Raw genomic sequence first — 26,347 nt, forward strand, 5'->3', positions numbered from 1 at the left:
CCTTTCTGGCTGCAGATCCCTTTTAAAATGACTAATTGTGGAAACAAAAAAAATTAACCTGTGTTCAATCAGCTAGTGGATGAAGAACCACTAAGGCACAGTGAAACTTGTGTACAGGTTCCCTGCAGGGAGGTAAGTTTTTGGCAGTTCTGCCCCCATCCAGCCATGTGCCTTTGTATGAGGCAGGACTGTGCTCTAGCCCCGGAAAGGCAGAGATTGCCTCCCCTGCCTGCCCCAGCACCAGGGCCGGATCCACTACCCGGCTGCCAGTGGCAGCCTCTCCTCCCAGTCCTGCCTTCTCCTGGGGGAGATGCCCTGGGAGAGGGGACAGCCCTGCATACACCCCTCAGTGTTGCACTGGGGGTGGGCAAGAGTCACTAATCCCTGCACAGCTGGTTGGGGCTGCAAGAGCTGTCCCTCGCCCTAGGCTCCCCTTGGAGGGGGACGGGGGCTCTCTGCACACCCTGCTGCATCTGCAAATCACGGTCGGGCTGGAGGGGAGCCCTGCCTGGCTCCCTCGCTGGTGCCAGCGCAGGAGCAGTCAGTCCACCCCCTGAGCCCTCCCAGGCCTGGGGGCTTCTCTGCGGGGAGAGAGCCTGGGACACGGCGGGGACAGCCCCACAGCCCGGTCGCACTGCCTGATCTCTGCCTGGCTCCCTCCTGGGCTCCGGCCAGCGCTGCCAGCCCTCTCCGGGGCGCCGCCGGGGGGAGGGAGGAGCCGTCCGGGGGGCAGAGCCCGGGATGCGGCGCCAAGAGCCGCGGAGAGCTGGCAGCCCGGGCTGCGGGCGGAGCGCGTGTTGTAACGGGGCGCGCCGGCTTCCCACGCGTGGGCCGGCGCGTGAAGAAGGCAAGCTGGTACGGGACGCTCTGGACGCAGGTACATCAGGAAACCGCAACACAAAGGCAGCCCCGGCGGGACCGGCCTGCGGCGCGCCCCGGGCACGGCAACCCGCCCCCGCCCCCCCGCGGGGCGGCACCCCGCAGCCCCGCCGCCCGGCCCCGCCTCCCCGCTCCCCGCTCCCGGCCCGGCGCGGCGGGCGGAGCTGCGGGCGCCGCTTCCCTTGCCTTCCCTTCCCTTCCGGAGCAGCGGGGACTGAGGCCCTGGGCTGCGGTCCCGGCCCCGCCCGAGCCCGAGCGCGTCCTGGGGCGGGGAGCTCGGGGGCGCCAGGGCAGGGGCTGCGGCCACGTGGGCTCAGGGCCAGGCGGGCTGCGAGCCGCGGGCGGCGGCGGCAGGACGGGCAGGCCGTGCCGGGGGCGGGGGCGGGGGCAGGGGCAGGGGCAGGGGCAGCGGCGCGGGGAGGAGGCGGCAGGACCCGCAGGGAGGCGCTGGTCCCGGCTCTCCCATCGCAGGGCACGACGTGCTCTTTCCCCTTCCCCGCACACAGGGCGGGACACAAGAGCCCCCGGCCGTGAGGTTGCCCGGGGAAAGGCGGTGGCTGTTGAGCTGGGGCCAGCACCAGCACGGCCCAGGGCCCCCCATCGGGCAGGAGCACCGGGCACGACCTCCCAGCACAGAGACTTCTGGCACCAACTCCTGCAGTTTGGAAGGGAAGGTACAGATACCCCCCCACCCCCACATGGCAGGGGTGGTGAGCAAGGTGCTGGCGCTTCCTGGCTTCTGCTCCCAGGAGGGCGAGGGGCCGCGGGGGTTGCAGCCGCCTGCGGGAGCTGTGCCAGCGCTGGCTGGAGCCCGAGCGCCGCAGCAAGGAGCACATCCTGAAGCTGGCGGTGCTGGGGCAGTTCCTGGCCATCCTGCCCCGGGAGATGCGGAGCTGGGAGTGGGCATGCAGCGGGAGCCCTGCGCCGAGGCGGTGGTCCTGGCTGAGGGGTTTCGTGCGGGGCGAGCGGAGGAGGAGAAGCTCCAGGCGCCGTCCCCATCTCCATGTGTCTGGGGATGCTCCCTCCCCCGGCTCTCTCCCAGTCCTTGGTCACTGTAACACATTTGCCTTGTCCCCAGGTCCCCGTGCATGTCGAGGTTGAGGAAATGTCCTCAGACAAGATGGTGCCCACTGGGGCATTGTGGGAACATCTCAAATCCTGCCTGGCATGGCCACAGCCCTTGAAGGAGGCAGGACAGGATGAAACCGCAGAGCCTCAGGACGAGCCCCTTTGGGTCCCCAGGAAGGAGCTTCTGCCCCAGCAGGACCCAGGTAAAGCACTGGATGCTGGGCAGGGCCTGGGTCTGGGGGCCGGAGTGACTGTCCTGCATTAGGGGCGAGAGGCTCAAATCTCTGTCCCTGAGAGGCCGTGAGAGGCCACAGCATTTGTGACCACGTGGCTGGGGTGGGACAGGGCTCTGACCTGCGTGGCTGGGCAGCACCAGGCTGAGGGCCCCGAGCTTTCTCACTGCATGTGTGCAGCACCCAGCAGAAAGACCCTTGACCTTGGGTGATCCCTGTGGTGCTGCAGTGGTCACATCAATGGTGTAATGGGTGTCCTAACAGTCAGGGGTCTGCTCAGCCCTTTTTCATGCCCCGGTGACCCTCTGTGCCCAAAACAGGGCTGGTGCAGGTGTCGGGGACATGAGTTTGCCCAGTGAGGTTTGGCTGGTACACTTACCCCAGGCCTGTGTCTTGCTGCAGTTCCCCTGAAACCAGAGGAGACCTGGGAGTGGTCAGCTCATGAAGGTTCCTCAGGCTGGTGCCCCAGAGCAGGCCCTTGTCCAGGAGCAGGTAAGGAGCCGTGTTTGCACCTTTTCTAGTAGCAGGAGGCATCATCCATCAGAGGAAAATCTCTTTGCCAGAACATTTTGATGGGGTCAGTGCTCCAAGAGTTCAGGTTTTTGCATTCTCCCAGTGCCCCTGGAAGTCTTTCACACACCTTGGAGCAGACAGACCTTGTATTTGCCTTCCCCCTCCCTTTAGGCCCCTGGCTGCCTTATTCCCAGGCAGGTACAGGTGAACAGCAGGGTTTTCCCCGTGCTGGCAGCACCCGGGCTAACTTGTGCATTCTCTTCCCCACTCAGCAGGTGCAGGGACCCCGAGCAGAGCTGAGGAGGAGCTTTGTGCTGATGGGCCTGGAAACCTGGAACTACAGGGGACTCCCCCAGGGAGACTGGGGGAAGGCGGCTCCCTGACACCTGATCCAGGCCACCTGCACAAGGGGCAGGACAGGCCTCCAAAGCAGGATGTAAGCAGACACCAGCTTGAGTCGGGACTGGGACTGCAGCTCAGGCAGAGACCAGACCGAGTCGGTTGCATGGGTAAAATGTAGTGAATGGAGAAACCTGAACAGTGACAAGAGGAGGCTTCACTGGTGACAGAGACTGCAACCGCACCAAGCTGGCATTAGCTGGAGCTCGCTCCCAAGTTCAGATAGGCAGGGGTGCTGATTCTGGAAGGCTGGGTCAGGATCCGTGGGTGCTTCTGAGGAGTGCTGAGAAAGAAAGCTTTTAAGACTGGAAGAACCAAGTAAGAGTCCCACTGGGTACTTGGGGATACCCAGCCAGCCCCAGGGAGCACAGGGCACTGGTCTCCATTGCTCACCCCAGCATGTTCCCCTGAACACGGTTCAGACTGTGGAGCATAGAGGGTGACTCCAGCAGGATTTCTGCAGCACAGGCAGTGGCAGCAGCTGCATGGGCAGGCAGTTTAGTAGGAGTGAGCAGCACACCTGGCTGCTAGACATCTCTGTTAGTCAGAAGTGAGCTAGAAGAAAGGATGGATTTGCACCTTACAAACTAACTGAATCAGAGATGCATAGAATAGGATGTTGTGAGCCCAACTCATTTCATGAGACAGTGAGAGGATATGCACAGGACAGACTGAGATAGAGAGAGTGTTTTGTATGCTAAAGGGGGGAAAGGACATAGGGAAGGGAGAAAGGTTGGAGCGGGAACAGTGCTGGTAAAGGGAAACAAGTAAAGAACCTAACTGAGAATGGAAGAGACGGAGGCGTATGAACCTTAGATGCTATAATCCATGTTATTTTGCTCAGTGATGATGTCCTGTATATTGAGGAGAGAGTGCTTTCTCCATCTGGGTCCATTGCATCGCCCTGTGCAGTGGTGAGAATGGGTGTTAGGTTGCCTGTGGCTTGAAACGCATTGTTTGAGTTTAGGGGGCTGCCTGTAAAGCAGGACAGGTTTGTCCAGCGTGGCTACTTTGGGACAGCCCTCCTTTTCCAGGAGGGGGTGGCAGTCGTTACTGATGTGTCCAGGGTTTTCAAGCTGGGGGCTGTAGGAGACAGGCAGTGGAGTCTGTGTTCTTCTCCTCTGGTTGGTACTGTAGCAGGGTGGAGCACGGTCTGAGTCTGGCTTTGCTGCTTGCAGTGACCAGACTTTGGGGGGTTTATTGTAATTGTAGCAATCCCTGCTCCAGATCCATCAGGTGTGCATCCTGGTGGGTGGGAGCCATAGAAGGAGATAATGTTGTAATGTTGAGTTTGGCTGTGGATGATGGATCTAGTGGTTTGCTCAGGGTCAAAGCTAGCTGTAGTAGTGGGTGGGTTTCTATTCCACCTGTCCATATGATAAAATACCCTTGATGTACCTTGATGTATGAAGGGAATAAGTGGCAGCTGGGGAGGAAACAGAGTTTGAGTTTGTCGTGGACATATTGGAAAATAGTAGGGAACATCTGTGTGCCCATGGCATTGCCATTTGTAAGTATGTAGTGGGAGTCCCCATTTCTAAAGTAGCTGTGTGTAAAGATGAAGGAAGCCCACGTGTACACAACATGCTAAGAAAGTCAAGTGAATACCAGTCCCAGTCCCCTTATACTGGCTTTATACCAGTCACAAAACCAGCTTCCCCAGGGAGACTTCAGGGCCTAGGCACCTGTGTTACCTTCTGCCAAGCAAAAGTAGCTTCAACATCTCCCACAATGAGCCGGGCTAAAGCAGACGCGTTAACTCCTGTGTCCACAAATCTGTATCCACATGACATGTCAGGTGAATGCCTGGAAATTTGGCACCCCTAAATAACATAGCTAAGCCCCAAATTTTTGTATCCCAGAGTAAGTACAGATCAGGGCTGTGGGGGCTGGAGGCAGCCACAAAAGATGCTGATAGTGTAATGCTTGTGACTTCAGCTCCGGGAGGCCTTCGAGGACGTGGCAGTGTATTTCACGCGGAAGGAGTGGGAGCTGCTGGGAGATGAGGACAAGGAGCTTTACCGGGACCAGATGCTGAAGAATTACCGAGCCCTAGTTTCCCTGGGTAAAGCTCTGTTCACTGCTTCTCTCTGGAACTGCAAGCTTTGAATTTTGTCGCTGTTTTCCTGTTTTCTCTCCCACATTTTCTGTGTATGTATCCTCCTTCATTTAATCCAGCCACCATCACTTGGGTCCGCCTCATCCATTTAACTCCTGGTGCTTCCATATTCAGTAGACTCTTGGTAAGATGATCCTCTTGACTTCGCAGCATCTTCCTATCTTTTCAAATTCATTGGGCCTACAAATTCACTGACCAGGGGATTCTCCAATAATTCCTTGAATAATTATTCTGATTTCTTCCCTCTCTTGCCTAGTGTATCCTATCCAAACACATCTAGCAACTCTAGGATGCTCAGTTCAGTGCTATCCTTTTTCTCCTCCTTTGGTTAACATCCAGCAGAAGTTTATGAAAATCTTATCAGCCTCTGCTGCTACAACAGATGGATTGAGCATTTTCTCAACTCCTTCTCTAGGGCGTCAGCCCTGGGCTGTGCATGGCAGCATTTGGTGGCAGAGGGGCTGTGATGGGGTGCGAGTCTGAAGAACTTGTGAAGCCATTTGGCTAGGCGGCAGGCAGCCCCTGCACTTTAGCACCCTCATGCCCCAGCTAGACCCTGTTCCTGTTGGCATGTGCATTTCAGTGCCATTACTTACCCTGCCCAAAGATAGTAGTACTATCCCCAACAGTGCTATCTTCCGCCTGAGTTAATTTACTGCACCATAATACCAGTGCACACGCTTTACTGTGGAGCTAATTAGTCGACTGCAGTAAAGTGCACATGTAGATGCACCCTTTGTTTCATACCCTTTTAATACCTCTGAGTGACTGGTGCTTTTTTTCTCCTACGACCATCTGTAAGTGGATGGGTGTTCCTGGGCAGCCGTAAGGCCTCCTGATGGTAACTCAGCTCCTGCCCTGCTCTGCTTGTAGGGGCTGGCCCTTCACTGTCACCTGCCACATCTTGCTGTTCCTAGTACAGTTTGGAAGGGAGGCTGCCCCCAGGCCCTAGAAGGAGCCAGTGGATCCCCACATACACCTGTCAGGGCGTTGGACTTCGTTCACTCTGCTTCTTCCTCTAGCTGCTCCCTTGCAGCCTAGGCCCATCGTGCTGGATCCAGCTCCTGGGTTCAGCCCTGTCAATTCAATCTCTTGGGCTTCTGCCACTTGCCTCTTGCTCTGGGGCCCTGGCCCCAGCATTTGTCCCTTGCAGGCTGCAGGTCTCTGACCTTGACTCTTACCTCTTTCAGTCTGTAGTTGCCCCCCTCTGGCCTACAGGCCCCTGGCCCTGGTCCTCACCCCACTTGCGTTGTGCTTTTCCACCTGATGAGCACGGTGCTCCAGTCTCTGTCTCTTCTAGTCTTATTCTGCCTGGCAGGAACCTCTTGTATCTCTTGGGTCCCAGCCCCAGGCAGGGTTCTCCAAAACACTTGTGCACCAATTGGGCAACAGTAGGCCCTCCTAATTTCCCCTTACTAGTCCCAAACCCAGTGCAAACCACAACACAATACACAAGCCCTCTGGCTGCAACAGAATATTGTCCCTACGCTGGGCCTGAACATAAAAATCCTCTCCCTGGCTGAACCAGCATGCTGCCCCCCATAATAGGCCTTACATCCCTGTAGGCTGGAGGCATCTAGTTTGCAAGACTCAGGCCTCTCCTGTCAGCCAGGCAGTCCCCTGTAGCCTCCCTGTCCTGGAGCTCCTTCTGCAGCTTCCAGAGCCAAACTGCCTGCCCTAGCTCAGGCCCGGGCTCGTAGCTCTCTCAGGATCTGCCCATTTCTGGGAAGGTGTCTTCCTAGCCCTGGCCCAGCTGTCTCTCACTCCTAATGGGCTGCCTGTTGCTGTCCTGACTCCTATCTCCATGGCTTTATTGCTTCAATAGACTCTTAAACTACTGCCCTGAACAGGATATCAAGGTCTCACACCTGACTTAATCTGCTGCATTGAGCGAGGGGAAGTGGAGCTCCGTGTTTCCGATGATGAGGACCATGGGGAAAGCTCAAGGTCTGAAGACCTCTTGCCAGGTGAGTTGCTGCAGTCCCTTCCACCTGACTCCGCTCTCATAAATGCTCAAAACCCAGCCGGAGGCAGGGAATGACCTGGAAACCATAGCCTTACCCTGTGCTGCCATTCAAGGGTGCTCACCTGCAGTTGCTTCTGCTATAATGTGTCCAGGCAGATGTTACTTCCACTCACTGAAATCAATGATGGGAAGACAAGCAACTGTTTCCTTTTTCTACTTTTAATTAGCTTGTTATTGGACAATGAAGCTTACTGTCTTGATTTTTAGGGACAGATTAGTTCCCCTGGGATAAGATTATCTTTATTTTCTATTTTCACTCAGCAATGCAAAAGTTGATACCCCGGCCCAGAGTAGCCATAACACCCTCTACCGGGGCATGATAGGACGTGTGATCCCCCATAGAAATTAGCATGTTTGGCTGAAGCTCTGTGTAGCCATTTTTGTTGGACAGGAGGCAGGCTGGGCTCCCCCTGGATTTTTGTCTATTTAGGTAAACCTGGGAACCAGGAAGGGTTCAATCAAGATCTCGGCTTGCGTGAAATGGTTCCAGGGGTTGGGTGGGATTCACAAGCTTTCATGTTGGGTGGGGAAAGTGGGTACCTTATGGTTTTCACCAGAATATCCCTCTGTGTCATTTTTGGGGCCCTGAGTGTCACAAACCCTCAGTCTCAGCATGGAGTCCATGTGCAGGTTGGTGCCCAGGCCTTTCTCCCATTGCAGATTCCTGTGACCTGGAGGACACCTGGGACTCGTCAGCAGAGGAAAGCTCCACGGGCTCATTGCCTGCATCAGCCCCTTCCCTGGAAGCAGGTAGGGAGTAAAGTCCCGCTCCTTCTAGAAGGGAGAGCCCCAGCTCTAAATCCTCCCCTCCCACACCATTTCTTGGAGGAATGAGGGATTCAATATATTGGCTTGTTCTAACAAGCAGAAACAGCGCTTCTCTGTGCCTCCGAAGTATCTAGTCCTAGGTGAGGCCGTGCTCACCAAACATTCATGTCCACTGTCAACTTCCTGATCTCCACCGTAAGGCTGTTCACACTTGTCCCTGGATGGTGCTCTCAGGATAGCCAGACATCGAGTGTGAGCACTGGAGATCAGCCCTGAAAAGCCTCACTAATGCACTTTGGATACTGGAGCAGATCGGCCCAGTCAGGTGGAGTCCTCGGCATCTCTTCCGGCACCCTTCAGTGCTGTGGGATAGAGCAGCCCTTCAAGAGCCTCATTCTTCCTTTAAGCAGATGTTTCTGATCTCATGCTCAGCCTCTTAGTGCATGTAGTCATTCAGGTACTGTCTTAATGCACGTTCCCCATGCACTTCTCCCACAAGGGTCCAAGGTGATGGGGCTCAGAGCAGCGACACAAATCCTGAGAAACTGGCTCTGAAATGCACCAAGGTGCAGAACATTAGGATGGCACATGGCCTGTCCCGTCCCCCAACCCCAGCACTTGGGGTGCTAGAAAGAAGAGCTTACTTTCTCAAGTAACTACAGGCACCAAGCTCTAGCCCTAATCTGAGGCCCAGCACAACTCAGGGAATAATAGTTTATGCCTTTACAGAACAGTAGTTTATACACTTAGTTGTGCCCTGACACAAAATCTGCATTTTTTTTTTTTTTAATGCCACAACCAGGAGCTCCCTTGATGCTGAGCAGAGCTGAGCAACAACATCCAGAGGCAGGGCCTGCAGATCTGGAACCACCACGGACTTCCCCGAGTAAATCAGGAGGGAGGGACCCCCCAAGTCCTGAAGAGGACTGTTTGCATAAGAGGCCAGGCAGGTCCCAAAACCCAAGGGAGAATGTCTTGTTCAACAAGGTACAGACTCCTGTTATGTGTGAGAGTGGAGTGGAGGTGAAGCCTGGTAGGAGCCAGGGTTACAGGGAAGAATTTAAGAAGCTGAGAGAGATGAATAGCTCCAAGGGAAAGATTCATCAGAAAGAGAGACTTCATTTAAACTCCGCCAACAGGGCGACCCTTAGTGGGAAGCAGGACCTCACAACCAAGCTCATGGAGATGGCCCAACCAACCTCTGAGTGCAGGGAAACCTTCAGTTGCCCATCGCAGCACCAGCACATCCACGCAGAGAGGAAGACCACCCAGTGCACGAAGTGCAGGAGGATTTTCACCAACAGGCGAGACCTGTCCTGTCACCAGCTCATCTGCACAGGGAAGAAGACACCTGCGTGCTCTGCACATGGGAAGCACTCCACCCAGTCTTCCAGCCTAGTCCACCCCCAGCGCATCCACACAGGGGAGAAGCCATATCAGTGCTCAGAGTGTGGGAAGAGCTTCTCCTTTTCCTCCTATTTGCTCCGACACCAGCGCATCCACACAGGGGATAAGCCACATCAGTGCCCTGAGTGTGGGAAGAACTTCACCCAAGCCTCCCACCTGGTCCAGCACCAGCGCATCCACACAGGGGAAAAGCCACATCAATGCCTTGAGTGTGGGAAGTGTTTCACCCACTCCACTCACCTGGACCAGCACCAGTACATCCACACAGGGGAGAAGCCACATCAGTGTCAAAGGTGTGGGAAGAGCTTTACCCGCTCCTCCTACCTAGTCCTGCACCAGCTCATCCACACAGGGGAAAAGCCACATCAGTGCCCTGAGTGTGGGAAGAGCTTCACGCTTTCCTCCCACCTGGTCCGGCACCAGCGCATCCACACGGGAGAGAAGCCATATCAGTGCCCTGAGTGTGGGAAGAGCTTTGCCCACTCCTCCAGCCTGATTCACCACCAGCGCATCCACACAGGGGAGAAGCCATATCAGTGCCAAGAGTGTGGGAAGAGCTTCACCCAAGCCTCCTACCTGGGCCAGCACCAGCGCATCCACACAGGGGAGAAGCCACATCAGTGCCCTGAGTGTGGGAAGGGCTTCACCCAAACCTCCCACCGGGACCAGCACCAACGCATCCACACAGGGGACAAGCCACATCAGTGCCCCGAGTGTGGGAAGAGATTCACTCGCTCCTCCTACCTAGCCCTGCACCAGCTCAACCACACAGGGGGAAAGCCACATCAGTGCCCTGAGTGTGGGAAGACCTTTTCCCTTTCCTCCTACCTAGTCCGGCACCAGCGCATCCACACAGGGGAGAAGCCATATCAGTGCACAGAGTGTGGGAAGAGCTTCTCCCTTTCCTCCCATCTGCTCCGGCACCAGCGCATCCACACAGGGGAAAAGCCACATCAGTGCCCCGAGTGTGGGAAGAGCTTCATCCAAGCATCCCACCGGGACCAGCACCAGCGCATCCACAAAGGGGATAAGCCACATCAGTGCCGTGAGTGTGGGAAGAGCTTCACCCGCTCCTCCTACCTAGCCCTGCACCAGCTCAACCACACAGGGGGAAAGCCACATCAGTGCCCTGAGTGTGGGAAGAGCTTCTCCCACTCCTCCAGCCTAATTCACCACCAGCGCATCCACACAGGGGAGAAGCCATATCAGTGCTCTGAGTGTGGGAAGAGCTTTACCCAAGCCTCCCACCTGGTCCGGCACCAGCACATCCACACAGGGGAGAAGCCACATCAGTGTCCCGAGTGTGGGAAGGGCTTTGCTCGCTCCTCCCACTTGGCCCAACACCAGCGCATCCACATGAGGGACAAGCCACATAGGTGCTCAGAGTGTGGGCAAAGCTTCACTTCCTCCTCCCTCCTGGCTAAGCACCAGTGCATCTACACACAGGAGCATCCATAGTTCTGCCAGCACTGCAGGAAGGGTTTGGGGATGTCTACGTGCGCAGCACCCACCAGTGGATGCATTCGGGCAAGCAGCTTCATCCTGGGAAGTGTTCTTCAAGAGAAAAATAGAGGATATCAAGGTGTCCATTTTTGTATCAGTAGAGGACAGGACAACCAGACTGTCCTCCATGATGGCCACCCTAGGTGCCCTGCAGAACCCTACGGACCTGGAGGTTGGGGTGCAAAGTTTGACAGGTAGGAGAGACTAGGAAGGGCTTGGAAGAACTGCCTTACACACAGCAACCTCTGAGGTGGTGATCTTTGCATCAGCCTTGGAGACTATATCATCAGGGATGACCCAAGCAGGGGGTGGGGCCCAGAGCAAATCAGACTATGTGAGGCCCTGCCACCGGACAGGAATAAGCTGGTGGTAGATTTGGCTGAGGGGCAGGAGCGCTGAGCAGCTGGATATGAAGCCGACAGTGGCTGTGGCAGTGAGTCACCGTAGCTACTCTGCCTGGCTCCACAGGGCCCCCCAAAGAGCAGGGCCTGGGGCGGTGGCCCCAGTTAGCCCTCCCACCCCAACACCAGCCCTGCCTATCATTCTCTGGAAGCGGTCAGTGCTTCTGGCGTAGAAGTGTCCTCACAGTAGGGATCTCTGCCAAGTCAACTGGCTCCAGATGACACTCAGGGACTGTCTTGTGCGTCCTCCAAGCTTTGTCCTACGGCTGATCCCAGGGACCTGCTACGTGAGGATCCTGAGTTGCAGGAATGGGCATATTAATGGCTGGCAAAGGATTCCCTGATTTTTTTTTCCCTGACCTCACCTTTCCTCACCACCACATAACCCCTTTCTCTGCCCTGCTCATGTCCACTGGGTGACGCAGGCTGCTGTTGCCGCTGCTTCATCCCCTGAGCCCAGTTCAGCAGGGTTTGCTTTGCAGCCTCTGTCCAGAACTCTGCACCGCCAGGTGCCAGCGGCTCCCCTGCCCTCATTCCCATCGTCCCATTCTTTATAGTGGTTTCCTTGCTAATAAAGCCACAGAAATGAACATATGATCCCTGTGGTTGGTCTCCATGTTTTTTTCAGAGCTGCGAAGTGGAAACAGGCCAAGTGCCAGAACCTTTTCCAGGGCAGATCTCTCTCGGATTCCCAAGTTCTTCCCCTTTCAGAGGATTCTCCACAATCTACAGCTTGTTCCTAACACTCAGTAGCAGGAGTTGTTCATGCCCAAAGTGTTGCTCCCAGGTAGTGCCGTATACCAAGGGCCCTTTGCTAGGGGCTTTTGAAGGATTCCCTGCCCAGGAGTCCCTTTTCACGGTGAAATGGGGTAATGGGAGGGAAGGAAATGCAGCCTGTGCTGCTCCTGCCTCTGCTGTGGAAGTGTGTGGAAAGTATGAAGCAAAGAAGAAAAAGGGAAAAAACAAGAAGAAAAGATGGGGAATAGATTAGGAGTTTCAGCAGGAAAAAAACTGAAGCAAAGGTGGTGAAGGAGACCCCAAAGCAGAGCCAGCAAAAGATTTTTGAGACGTTCCTCTGGGCAGTGGCTGGAGGAAGATGAGGAGGTGGAGGAGGAAAAGAAACAATGGATACCCTCAGACTACCCTGAGACTAGTGCCCTCGAGAACAGGGAGAGGTGGGGCAGGCTCAGACAAAGAAAGAGAGGAGGGCTAGGAGGGCTCGCTGAAAGTGAAATTGAGAAGTGAAGGATTGGCAAGCACCTGACAGGTGAAAGAGGGGTGAAATGTGGGGAAAGGAAGACATTTAGAGGGACAGAAGGAGGGGGAACCATTCATGTTTAGGCCCCACAACTGGAAAGTTCAGGCCATGGGTCAGAGATTGCAACAGCCAGAGCACTGGGGGACAAGAAGAGGAAAATAGTAGGGGGAAACTGTGATGAAGACAAAACAGTGGGCAAAGGTTAATCTTGGTCATTGCATTGGTCCGTGTCAGGGGTATTGTAAGTGTAAGTGGGCAGGAGTAGGGGTATTCTTGGCTCACGTGCAAACACATCATCTGCCTGTAAAAGTGTGATCTATGAAGGACGTTGTAGCAATTGCCTATCCCAGGGGTGGTCATGATGTCCCCTTTTCTCAGAAGCCCTCTCCCTTTGACTTCTCCACTATGCTTGATGTGATATATCTCTGATGAAAGGACTGGTGCCCCAGGGCTTCCCAAGCCTAGTCTTACTCTTATGACTAGAAGTGCTTGTGGTTGTTTGCTTTATGGGCTAAGTCTTGGGCTCCATCCTCCCCAATCCCCACTCTCAAACCTCGTAGGAGATCTGCTGACACATGCTGCTCATGGGATGTGAGTGCCCAGCACCATGCTCTCCCATCTGGCAGGCCCCGGGCACTGCAGTAGTCCGCCCCCCCGGAACTGGACCACCCTGGGTCCTGCCAGGCACTGACCTGTTTCCATGCCTGGTCCCCCCGGGTGCTCAGTGTTCTCCATACTATATACAGGCCCTCGTGTTCTCTTATGCCCTTCCCCACCTCCATGAGCACCACATTCAGCTCCCACGGCCCTTTCCCTTCCACCTGGTGAACATCCAGGTCTGCTTTGTCTCTAACGCCCTACAGGACAAGTTGCAATTTGGCACCACCTAAAAGTTCTTCACCGTCAGCGCTGTGAGAAAAAGAGCAATTCAATTCCTGAGTGCAACTTTCCAGTTGAATTGGCTTTTGTGAACATCACTTCCTACCCTGGGCCTCTCCTCCCCTCCTCTTGCAGACCATTTTCCTCCACAATTGGCTTCAACAGTCTGGAGGTTTTGTATAGTCCTCCCCAAACTTTCTTTTCTCGTGCCTGTAGTGTAGAAGGCAGTTGACATCTCCAACCAATGCAATGGGTTTGGATACTAGGAATCTCGCTGCTACCTTCCTGAGTATCACATGGTGCACTTCCCTTTCTGCCAGGGGCCATACATTTGTTATCTCAGTCACTGACCCTTTTGCTTCACATTCGACCCGTTAAATCCTCCATCGCTGCACCTCCACCTTCTTTTCAATTCCAAGCCATGGTTCTGTACCGGTGCCACTACCCCAGATGCTCTGTTTCCATAAATGCCTGACCATGGTGAAGGTCTCTAGGTCCACCTCTTCTCAAGGCTTTCAGAGTGCTCTCATTGTGACAGGGCAGTTTGGTGCTCACCTGTCACACTAAGAGGACAGGCTGTCTAGGGAGCAGCTGACAGGTGGGGATGGGGGCTGATTAGGGAGTCACCTGGCTGGAAGGGGGATGGGCTCGAGCCACATAAACCCAGGGCCTGAACTGGTCAGGGCAATCTGGTCCCAAGTGCCCATGAGAGAGGCGCTCCTGGCAGCAGGGCTCCTGGTACCACCTGAGCTGGGGTAAGCTGCACACAGGCCTTGGAAGGGGAAGGCCTAGGAGGAGGGGTGCCAGCGGGGCTGCTCTCGAGAGAAGCTGGCCAGGCCTTGGGGCAGATAGGCCTGGGAGAAGAGGAGTCAGAGGCCCAGTCCCCCAGAGAGCTGCTTAGAAATGAACTGGTGGTTGAGGAAGGGACTGAAGGGGAGGTGTGGACGTCCCAGTGTTTATTAAATGAAGAGAAATGTTATTTTGCTACTATTACAAAGAAGAAAACAGCAAATGTAACAGTAACTAATGTTTCCCCAGCTCTGTATCCACAGTCCAGATCCAGCCTCCCATTGCTCTCTCTTCTCAAACACTGGGTGCTTACAGAACTTACAGTTTTTGTGCAATTGGGTCCCCAAAAGAGCTCTACAGCCCTAACCTAGCAAACATTTCTGGTTGCAGATCCCTTTTAAAATGACTAATTGTGCAAACAACAAAATTAACCTGTGTTCAATCAGCTAGTGCATGAAGAACTACTAAGGCACAGTGAAACTTGTGTACAGGTTCCCTGCAGGGAGGTAAGTTTTTGGCAGTTCTGCCCCCATCCAGCCATGTGCCTTTGTATGAGGCAGGACTGTGCTCTAGCCCCGGAAAGGCAGAGATTGCCTCCCCCACTTGCCCCAGCACCAGGGCCGGATCCACTACCTGGCTGCCAGTGGCAGCCTCTCCTCCCAGTCCTGCCTTCTCCTGGGGGAGATGCCCTGGGAGAGGGGACAGCCCTGCATACACCCCTCAGTGTTGCACTGGGGGTGGGCAAGAGTCACTAATCCCTGCACAGCTGGTTGGGGCTGCAAGAGCTGTCCCTCGCCCTAGGCTCCCCTTGGAGGGGGACGGGGGCTCTCTGCACACCCTGCTGCATCTGCAAATCACGGTCGGGCTGGAGGGGAGCCCTGCCTGGCTCCCTCGCTGGTGCCAGCGCAGGAGCAGTCAGTCCACCCCCTGAGCCCTCCCAGGCCTGGGGGCTTCTCTGCGGGGAGAGAGCCTGGGACACGGCGGGGACAGCCCCACAGCCCGGTCGCACTGCCTGATCTCTGCCTGGCTCCCTCCTGGGCTCCGGCCAGCGCTGCCAGCCCTCTCCGGGGCGCCGCCGGGGGGAGGGAGGAGCCGTCCGGGGGGCAGAGCCCGGGATGCGGCGCCAAGAGCCGCGGAGAGCTGGCAGCCCGGGCTGCGGGCGGAGCGCGTGTTGTAACGGGGCGCGCGGGCTTCCCACGCGTGGGCCGGCGCGTGAAGAAGGCAAGCTGGTACGGGACGCTCTGGACGCAGGTACATCAGGAAACCGCAACACAAAGGCAGCCCCGGCGGGACCGGCCTGCGGCGCGCCCCGGGCACGGCAACCCGCCCCCGCCCCCCCGCGGGGCGGCACCCCGCAGCCCCGCCGCCCGGCCCCGCCTCCCCGCTCCCCGCTCCCGGCCCGGCGCGGCGGGCGGAGCTGCGGGCGCCGCTTCCCTTGCCTTCCCTTCCCTTCCGGAGCAGCGGGGACTGAGGCCCTGGGCTGCGGTCCCGGCCCCGCCCGAGCCCGAGCGCGTCCCGGGGCGGGGAGCTCGGGGGCGCCAGGGCAGGGGCTGCGGCCACGTGGGCTCAGGGCCAGGCGGGCTGCGAGCCGCGGGCGGCGGCGGCAGGACGGGCAGGCCGTGCCGGGGGCGGGGGCGGGGGCAGGGGCAGGGGCAGGGGCAGGGGCAGCGGCGCGGGGAGGAGGCGGCAGGACCCGCAGGGAGGCGCTGGTCCCGGCTCTCCCATCGCAGGGCACGACGTGCTCTTTCCCCTTCCCCGCACACAGGGCGGGACACAAGAGCCCCCGGCCGTGAGGTTGCCCGGGGAAAGGCGGTGGCTGTTGAGCTGGGGCCAGCACCAGCACGGCCCAGGGCCCCCCATCGGGCAGGAGCACCGGGCACGACCTCCCAGCACAGAGACTTCTGGCACCAACTCCTGCAGTTTGGAAGGGAAGGTACAGATACCCCCCCACCCCCACATGGCAGGGGTGGTGAGCAAGGTGCTGGCGCTTCCTGGCTTCTGCTCCCAGGAGGGCGAGGGGCCGCGGGGGTTGCAGCCGCCTGCGGGAGCTGTGCCAGCGCTGGCTGGAGCCCCAGCGCCGCAGCAAGGAGCACATCCTGAAGCTGGCGGTGCTGGGGCAGTTCCTGGCCATCCTGCCCCGGGAGATGCGGAGCTGGGAGCGGGCATGCAGCGGGAGCCCTGCGCCGAGGCGGTGGTCCTGGCTGAGGGGTTTCGTGCGGGGCGAGCGGAGGAGGAGAAGCTCCAGGCGCCGTCCCCATCTCCATGTGTCTGGGGATGCTCCCTCCCCCGGCTCTCTCCCAGTCCTTGGTCACTGTAACACATTTGCCTTGTCCCCAGGTCCCCGTGCATGTCGAGGTTGAGGAAATGTCCTCAGACAAGATGGTGCCCACTGGGGCATTTTGGAAACATCTCAAATCCTGGCTGGCACGGCCACAGCCCTTTCCTGTGGCCATGCACCTGAGGGAGGCAAAACAGGATGAAACCGCCGAGCCTCAGGATGAGCCCCTTTGGCTCCCCAGGAAGGAGCTTCTGCCCCAGCAGAACCCAGGTAAAGCACTGGATGCTGGGCAGGGCCTGGGTCTGGGGGCTGGAGTGACTATCCTGCATTAGGGGCGAGAGGCTCAAATCTCTGTCCCTGAGAGGCCATGAGAGGCCACAGCATTTGTGACCACGTGGCTGGGGTGGGACAGGGCTCTGACCTGCGTGGCTGGGCAGCGCCAGGCTGAGGGCCCCGAGCTTTCTCACTGCATGTGTGCAGCACCCAGCAGAAAGATCCCTGACCTTGGGTGATCCCTGTGGTGCTGCAGTGGTCACATCAATGGTGTAATGGGTGTCCTAACAGTCAGGGGTCTGCTCAGCCCTTTTTCATGCCCCGGTGACCCTCTGTGCCCAAAACAGGGCTGGTGCAGGTGTCGGGGATGTGAATTTGCCCAGTGAGGTTTGGCTGGTACACTTACCCCAGGCCTGTGTCCTGCTGCAGATTGCCTGAAACCAGAGGAGACCTGGGAGTGGTCAGCTCATGAAGGCTTCTCAGGCTGGTGCCCCAGAGCAGGCCCTTGTCCAGGACCAGGTAAGGAGCCGTGTTTGCACCTTTTCTAGTAGCAGGAGGCATCATCCATCAGAGGAAAATCTCTTTGCCAGAACATTTTGATGGGGTCAGTGCTCCAAGAGGCCGGGTTTTTGCATTCTCCTGGTGCTCTGGAACCCTTTCACACCCTTTGTAGCAGACAGACCTTGTATTTGCCTTCCCCCTCCCTTTAGGCCCCTGGCTGCCTTATTCCCAGGCAGGTACAGGTGAACAGCAGGGTTTTCCCCGTGCTGGCAGCACCCGGGCTAACTTGTGCATTCTCTTCCCCACTCAGCAGGTGCAGGGACCCCGAGCAGAGCTGAGGAGGAGCTTTGTGCTGATGGACCTGGAAACCTGGAACTACAGGGGACTCCCCCAGGGAGACTGGGGGAAGGCGGCTCCCTGACACCTGATCCAGGCCACCTGCACAAGGGGCAGGACAGGCCTCCAAAGCAGGAGGTAAGCAGACACCATCTTGAGTCGGGACTGGGACTGCAGCTCAGGCAGAGACCAGACCAAGTCGGTTGCATGGGTAAAACGTAGTGAACGGAGAAACCTGAACAGTGACAAGAGGAGGCTTCACTGGTGACAGAGACTGCAACCGCACCAAGCTGGCATTAGCTGGAGCTCGCTCCCAAGTTCAGATAGGCAGGGGTGCTGATGCTGGAAGGCTGGGTCAGGATCCGTGGGTGCTTCTGAGGAGTGCTGAGAAAGAAAGCTTTTAAGACTGGAAGAACCAAGGAAGAGTCCCACTGGGTACTTGGGAATACCCAGCCAGCCCCAGGGAGCACAGGGCACTGGTCTCCATTGCTCACCCCAGCATGTTCCCCTGAACATGGTTCAGACTGTGGAGCATAAAGGGTGACTTCAGCTGATGCCAGCAGGATTTCTCCAGCACAGGCAGTGGCAGCAGCTGCATGGGCAGGCAGTTTAGTTGGATTGAACAGCACACCTGGCTACTACAAATCTCTGTTAGTCAGAAGTGAGCTAGAAGAAAGGATGGATTTGCACCTTACAAACTAACTGAATCAGAGATGCATAGAATAGGATGTTGTGAGCCCAACTCATTTCATGAGACAGTGAAAGGATATGCACAGGACAGAGAGAGAGAGAGAGTTTTGTGTGCTAAAGAGGGGAAAGGACATGGGGAAGAGAGAAAGGTTCTTTACTTGTTTCCCTTTACCAGCACTGTTCCCGCTCCAACCTAACTGAGAATGGAAGAGACGGAGGCGTATGAACCTTAGACGCTATAATCCCTATTATTTTGCTCAGTGATGATGTCCTGTATATTGAGGAGAGAGAGCTTTCTCCATCTGGGTCCATTGCATCGCCCAGTGCGGTGGTGAGAATGGGTGTTACGTTGCCTGTGGCTTGAAAGACATTGTTTGAGTTTAGGGGGCTGCCTGTAAAGCAGGACAGGTTTGTCCAGCGTGGCTACTTTGGGACAGCCCTCCTTTTCCAGGAGGGGGTGGCAGTCGTTACTGATGTGTCCAGGGTTTTCAAGCTGGGGGCTGTAGGAGACAGGCAGTGGAGTCTGTGTTCTTCTCCTCTGGTTGGTACTGTAGCAGGGTGGAGCACGGTCTGAGTCTGGCTTTGCTGCTTGCAGTGACCAGACTTTGGGGGGTTTATTGTAATTGTAGCAATCCCTGCTCCAGATCCATCAGGTGTGCATCCTGGTGGGTGGGAGCCATTGAAGGAGATAATGTTGTAATGTTGAGTTTGGCTGTGGATGATGGATCTAGTGGTTTGCTCAGGGTCAAAGCTAGCTGTAGTAGTGGGTGGGTTTCTATTCCAACTGTCCATATGATAAAATACCCTTGATGTACCTTGATGTATGAAGGGAATAAGTGGCAGCTGGGGAGGAAACAGAGTTTGAGTTACTCATGGACATATTCGCATATAGTAGAGAACATGTGTGTGCCCATGGCATTGCCATTTGTAAGTATTTCGAGGGAGTCCTCATTTCTGAAGTAGTTCTGTGTAAAGATGAAGGAAGCTCATGTGTACACAACGTGCTGAGAAAGTCAAGTGAATACCAGTCCCAGTCCCCGTATACCTGCTTTATACCAGTCACAAAACCAGCTTCCCCAGGGAGACTTCAGGGCCTAGGCACCTGTGTTACCTTCTGCCAAGCAAAAGTAGCTTCAACATCTCCCACAATGAGCCGGGCTAAAGCAGACGCGTTAACTCCTGTGTCCACAAATCTGTATCCACATGACATGTCAGGTGAATGCCTGGAAATTTGACACTCCTAAATAACATAGCTAAGCCCCAAATCTTTGTATCCCAGAGTAAGTACAGATCAGGGCTGTGGGGGCAGCCAAAAAAGAAGATGCTGATGGTGTAATGCTTGTGACTTCAGCTCCGGGAGGCCTTCGAGGATGTGGCAGTGTATTTCACGCGGAAGGAGTGGGAGCTGCTGGGAGATGAGGACAAGGAGCTTTACCGGGACCAGATGCTGAAGAATTACAGAGCCCTAATTTCTCTGGGTAAAGCTCTGTTCACTGCTTCTCTCTGGAACTGCAAGCTTTGAATTTTGTCACTGTTTTCCTGTTTTCTCTCCCACATTTTCTGTGTATGTATCCTCCTTCATTTAATCCAGCCACCATCACTTGGGTCCGCCTCATCCATTTAACTCCTGGTGCTTCCATATTCAGTAGACTCTTGGTAAGATGATCCTCTTGACTTCGCAGCATCTTCCTACCTTTTCAAATTCATTGGGCCTACAAATTCACTGACCAGGGGATTCTCCAATAATTCCTTGAATAATTATTCTGATTTCCTCCCTGTCTTGCCTAGTGTATCCTATCCAAACACATCTAGCAACTCTAGGATGCTCAGTTCAGTGCTATCCTTTTTCTCTTCCTTTGGTTAACATCCAGCAGAAGTTAATGAAAATCTTATCAGCCTCTGCTGCTACAACAGATGGATTGAGCATTTTCTCAACTCCTTCTCTAGGGCGTCAGCCCTGGGCTGTGCATGGCAGCATTTGGTGGTAGAGGGGCTGCGATGGGGTGCGAGTCTGAAGAACATGTGAAGCCATTTGGCTAGGCGGCAGGCAGCCCCTGCACTTTAGCACCCTCATGCCCCAGCTAGACCCTGTTCCTGTTGGCATGTGCATTTCAGCGCAGTTACTTACCCTGCCCAAAGATAGTAGTACTATCCCCAACAGTGCTATCTTACGCCTGAGTTAATTTACTGCACCATAATACCAGTGCACATGTAGACAGTCATGCTTTACTGTGGAGCTAATTAGTCAACTGCAGTAAAGTGCACATGTAGATGCACCCTTTGTTTCATACCCTTTTAATACCTCTGAGTGACTGGTGCTTTTTTTCTCCTATGACCATCTGTAAGTGGATGGGTGTTCCTGGGCAGCCGTAAGGCCTCCTGATGGTCACTCAGCTCCTGCCCTGCTCTGCTTGTAGGGGCTGGCCCTTCACTGTCACCTGCCACATCTTGCTGTTCCTAGTACAGTTTGGAAGGCAGGCTGCCCCCAGGCCCTAGAAGGAGCCAGCGGATCCCCACATACACCTGTCAGGGCGTTGGACTTCGTACACTCTGCTTCTTCCTCTAGCTGCTCCCTTGCAGCCTAGGCCCACCGTGCTGGATCCGGCTCCTGGGTTCAGCCCTGTCAATTCAGTCTCTTGGGCTTCTGCCACTTGCCTCTCGCTCTGGGGCCCTGGCCCCAGCCTTTGTCCCTTACAGGCTGCAGGTCTCTGACCCTGGTTCTTGCCTCTTTCAGTCTGTGGTTGCCCGCCTCTGGGCTACGGGCTCCTGGCCCTGGTCCTCACCCCACTTGGGTTGTGCTTTTGCACCTGATGAGCACGGTGCTCCAGTCTCTGTCTCCTCTAGTCTTATTCTGCCTGGCAGGAACCTCTTGTGTCTCTTGGGTCCCAGCCCCAGGCAGGCTTCTCCAAAACACTTGTGCACCACTTGGGCAACACTGGGCCATCCTAATTTCCCCTTACTAGTCCCAAACCCAGTGCAAACCACAACACAATACACAAGCCCTCTGGCTGCAACAGAATATTGTCCCTACGCTGGGCCTGAACATAAAAATCCACTCCCTGGCTGAACCAGCACACTGCCCCCCATAATAGGCCTTACATCCCTGTAGGCTGGAGGCATCTAGTTTGCAAGACTCAGGCCTCTCCTGTCAGCCAGGCAGTCCCCTGTAGCCTCCCTGTCCTGGAGCTCCTTCTCCTGCAGCTTGCAGAGCCATAGTGCCTGCCCTAGCTCAGGCCCGGGCTCATAGCTCTCTCAGGATCTGCCCATTTCTGGGCAGGTGTCTTCCTAGCCCTGGCCCAGCTGTCTCTCACTCCTCCTAATGGGCTGCCTGTTGCTGCCCTGACTCCTATCTCTGTGGCTTTATTGCTTCAATAGACTTTATCCTGCTGTGCAACTATTGCCTATTCAAGACTTTTCCTCCAACCCCCAAATCCTAGTTGATTCTTCTCCATCCCGTACTTGGTCACAAACACTCTTGAACTACTGCCCCGAACAGGATATCAAGGTCTCACACCTGACTTAATCTGCTGCATTGAGCGAGGGGAAGTGGAGCTCCGTGTTTCCGATGATGAGGACCATGGGGAAAGCTCAAGGTCTGAAGACCTCTTGCCAGGTGAGTTGCTGCAGTCCCTTCCACCTGACTCCGCTCTCATAAATGCTCAAAACCCAGCCGGAGGCAGGGAGTGACCTGGAAACCATAGCCTTACCCTGTGCTGCCATTCAAGGGTGCTCACCTGCAGTTGCTTCTGCTATAATGTGTCCAGGCAGATGTTACTTCCACTCACTGAAATCAATGATGGGAAGACAAGTAACTGTTTCCTTTTTCTCCTTTTAATTAGCTTGTTATTGGACAATGAAGCTTACTGTCTTGATTTTTAGGGACACATTGGTTCCCCTGGGATAAGATTACCTTTATTTTCTATTTTCACTCAGCAATGCATGAGTTGATTCCCCCGCCCAGAGTAGCCATAACACCCTCTACCGGGGCATGATAGGACGTGTGATCCCCCATGGAAATTAGCATGTTTGGCTGAAGCTCTGTGTAGCCATTTTTGTTGGACAGGAGGCAGGCTGGGCTCCCCGTGGATTTTTCTCTATTTAGGTAAACCTGGAAACCAGGAAGGGTTTAATCATGATCTCAGCTTGCGTGAAATGGGTCCATGGGGTGGGTAGGATTCACAAGCTTTTGTGTTGGGTGGGGAAAGTGGGTACCTTATGGTTTGCACCAGAATCTCCCTCTGTATCATTTTTGGGGCCCTGAGTGTCACAAACCCTCAGTCTCAGCATGGAGTCCATGTGCAGGTTGGTGCCCAGGCCTTTCTCCCGTTCCAGATTCCTGTGACCTGGAGGACACCTGGGACTCGTCAGCAGAGGAAAGCTCCACGGGCTCATTGCCTGCATCAGCCCCTTCCCTGGAAGCAGGTAGTGAGCAACGCCCTGCTCCCTCTAGAAGGGAGAGCCACAGCTCTAAATCCTCCCCTCCCACACCATTTCTTTGAGGAACGAGGGATTCAATATTTTGGCTTGGTCTAACAAGCAGAAACAGCACTTCTCTGTGCCTCCGAAGTATCTAGTCCTAGGTAAGGGCGTGTTCACCAAACATTCACGTCCACTGTCAACTTCCTGATCTCCACCGTAAGGCTGTTCACACTTGTCCCTGGATGCTGCTCTCAGGATAGCCAGACATCAAGTGTGAGCACTGGAGATCAGCCCTGAAAAGTCTCACTAATGCACTTTAGATACTGGAGCAGATCGGCCCAGTCAGGTGGAGTCCTCGGCATCTCCTCCGGCACCCGTCAGTGCTGTGGGATAGAGCAGCCCTTCGAGAGCCTCATTCTTCCTTTAAGCAGATGTTTCTGATCTCATGCTCAGCCTCTTAGTGCATGTAGTCATTCAGGTACTGTCTGAGGCCCAGCACAACTCAGGGAACAGTAGTTTATGCCCTTAGCTGGGCCCTGGCACAAAATCTGCAAGTTTTTTTCCCCCCCACCTAGGAGCCACCTTGATGCGGAGCAGAGCTGAGCAACAACATCCAGAGGAAGGACCTGCAGATCTGGAACCACCACAGACTTCCCTAAGTACATCAGGAGGGAAGGACCCCCCAAGTCCTGAAGAGGACCGTGTGCATAAGAGGCCAGGCAGGTCCCAAAACCCGATGGAGAATGTGTTGTTCAACAAGGTACAGACTCCTGTTATGTGTGAGAGTGGAGTGGAGGTGAAGCGTGGTGAGAGCCAGGGTTACAGGGAAGAATTTAAGAAGCTGAGAGAGATGAAAAGCTCCAAGGGAAAGATTCACCAGAAAGAGAGACTTTATTTAAACTCCACCAACAGGGCGACCCTTAGTGGGAAGCAGGACCTCACAACCAAGCTCATGGAGATGGCCCAACCAACCTCTGAGTGCAGGGAATCCTTCAGTTGCCCATCGCAGCACCAGCACATCCATGCAGAGAGGAAGACCACCCAGTGCACGAAGTGCAGGAGGATTTTCACCAACAGGCAAGACCTGTCCTGTCACCAGCTCATCTGCACAGGGAAGAAGACACCCGGGTGCTCTGCACATGGGAAGCACTCCACCCAGTCTTCCAGCCTAGTCCACCCACAGCGCATCCACACACGGGAGAAGCCATATCAGTGCCCTGAGTGTGGGAAGAGCTTTGCCCTTTCCTCCGACCTCGTCCGGCACCAGCGCATCCACACAGGGGAGAAGCCATATCAGTGCCCTGAGTGTGGGAAGACCTTCACACAAGCTTCCCACCTGGCCCGGCACCAGCGTATCCACACAGGGGAGAAGCCACATCAGTGCTCTGAGTGTGGGAAGAGCTTCGCCCACTCCTCCAGCCTCATTCAACACCAGCGCATCCACACAGGGGAGAAGCCATATCAGTGCCAAGAGTGTGGGAAGAGCTTCACCGTTTCCTCCCACCTGGCCCAGCACCAGCACATTCACACAGGGAAGAGGCCATATCAGTGCCCTGAGTGTGGGAAGAGCTTCGCCCACACCTCCAGCCTGATTAAACACCAGCGCATTCACACAGGGGAGAAACCATATCAGTGCCCAGAGTGTGGGAAGAGCTTCACCCACTCCTCCAGCCTGATTAAGCACCAGCGCATCCACACAGGGGAGAAGCCATATCAGTGCCCAGAGTGTGGGAAGAGCTTCACCCTTTCCTCCCACCTGGCCCAGCACCAGCGCATCCACACACAGGAGAAGCCATATCAGTGCCCAGAGTGTGGGAAGAGCTTCACCCTTTCCTCCCACCTGGCCCAGCACCAGCGCATCCACACAGGGGAGAAGCCATATCAGTGCCCTGAGTGCGGGAAGAGCTTCGCCCACTCCTCCAGCCTGATTAAGCACCAGCGCATCCACACAGGGGAGAAGCCATATCAGTGCCCTCAGTGTGGAAAGAGCTTTACCGAAGCCTCCCAACTGGTCCGTCACCAGCGCATCCACACAGGGGAAAAGCCATATCAGTGCCCTGAGTGTGGGAAGAGCTTCACCCTTTCCTCCCACCTGGCCCAGCACCAGCGCATCCACACAGGGGAGAAGCCATATCAGTGCCCTGAGTGCGGGAAGAGCTTCGGCCACTCCTCCAGCCTGATTCTACACCAGCGCATCCACACAAGGGAGAAGCCATATCAGTGCCCTGAGTGTGGGAAGACCTTCACCCTTTCCTCCCACCTGGCCCAGCACCAGCGCATCCACACAGGGGAGAAGCCATATCGGTGCCCTGAGTGTGGGAAGAGCTTTCCCCAAGCCTCCAACCTGATCCGGCACCAGCGCATCCACATGTGGGACAAGCCACATAGGTGCTCAGAGTGTGGGCAAAGCTTCACTTGCTCCTCCCTCCTGGCTAAGCACCAGTGCATCCACACACAGGAGCATCCATAGTGCTGCCAGCACTGCAGGAAGGGTTCAGGGATGTCTACGTGCGCAGCACCCACCAGTGGATGCATTCGGGCAAGCAGCTTCATCCTGGGAAGTGTTCTTCAAAAGAAAAATAGAGGACATCAGGGTATCCAGTTTCGTACCAGTAGAGGACAGGACAACCAGTCAGACTGTCCTCCATGATGGCCACCCTAGGTGCCCCGCAGAACCCTACGGACCTGGAGGTTGGGGTGCAAAGTTTGACAGGTAGGAGAGACTAGGAAAGGCTTGGAAGAATTGCCTTACACACAGCAACCTCTGAGGTGGTGATCTTTGCATCAGCCTTGGAGGCTATATCATCAGGGATGACCCAAGCAGGGGGTGGGGCCCAGAGCAAATCAGACTATGTGGGGCCCTGCCACCGGACAGGAAGAAGCTGGTGATAGATTTGGCTGAGGGGCAGGAGCGCTGAGCAGCTGGATATGAAGCTGACAGTGGCTGTGGCAGTGAGTCACCATAGCTACTCCGCCTGGCTCCACAGGGCCCCCCAAAGCGCAGGTCCCGGGGCGGTGACCCCAGTTAGCCCTCCCACCCCAACACCAGCCCTGCCTATCGTTCTCTGGAAGCGGTCAGTGCTTCTGGCGTAGAAGTGTCCTCACAGTAGGGATCTCTGCCAAGTCAACTGGCTCCAGATGACACTTGGGGACTGTCTTGTGCATCCTCCAAGCTTTGTCCTCCCTGCTGATCCCAGGGACCTGCTACATTAGGATCCTGAGTTGCAGGAATAGGCATATTAATGGCTGGCAAAGGATTCCCTGATTTTTTTTTCCCTGACCTCACCTTTCCTCACCACCACATAACCCCTTTCTCTGCCCTGCTCGTGTCCACTGGGTGACGCAGGCTGCTGTTGCTGCTGCTTCGCCCCCTGAGCCCAGTTCAGCAGGGTTTGCTTTGCAGCCTCTCTCCACAACTCTGCACCGCCAGGTGCCAGCGGCTCCCCTGCCCTCCTTCCCATCGTCCCATTCTTTATAGTGGTTTTCTTGCTAATAAAGCCCCAGAAATGAACATATGATCCCTGTGGTCGGTCTTCATGTTCTTCTCAGAGCTGCGAAGTGGAAACAGGCCAGGTGCCAGAACCTTTTCCAGGGCAGATCTCTCTCGG

General features: G+C 55.7%; 1 pseudogene; it reads left to right on the plus strand.

Moving 5' to 3' along the window:
* The first annotated feature begins 443 nt into the window (after nt 1-443).
* LOC132243324 (zinc finger protein 850-like) lies at nt 444-26,257 on the plus strand (annotated as a pseudogene).
* The last annotated feature ends 90 nt before the right edge of the window (nt 26,258-26,347 follow it).

Source organism: Alligator mississippiensis, chromosome 15, assembly GCF_030867095.1.
Source record: "Alligator mississippiensis isolate rAllMis1 chromosome 15, rAllMis1, whole genome shotgun sequence".
Lineage (NCBI taxonomy): Eukaryota > Metazoa > Chordata > Crocodylia > Alligatoridae > Alligator > Alligator mississippiensis.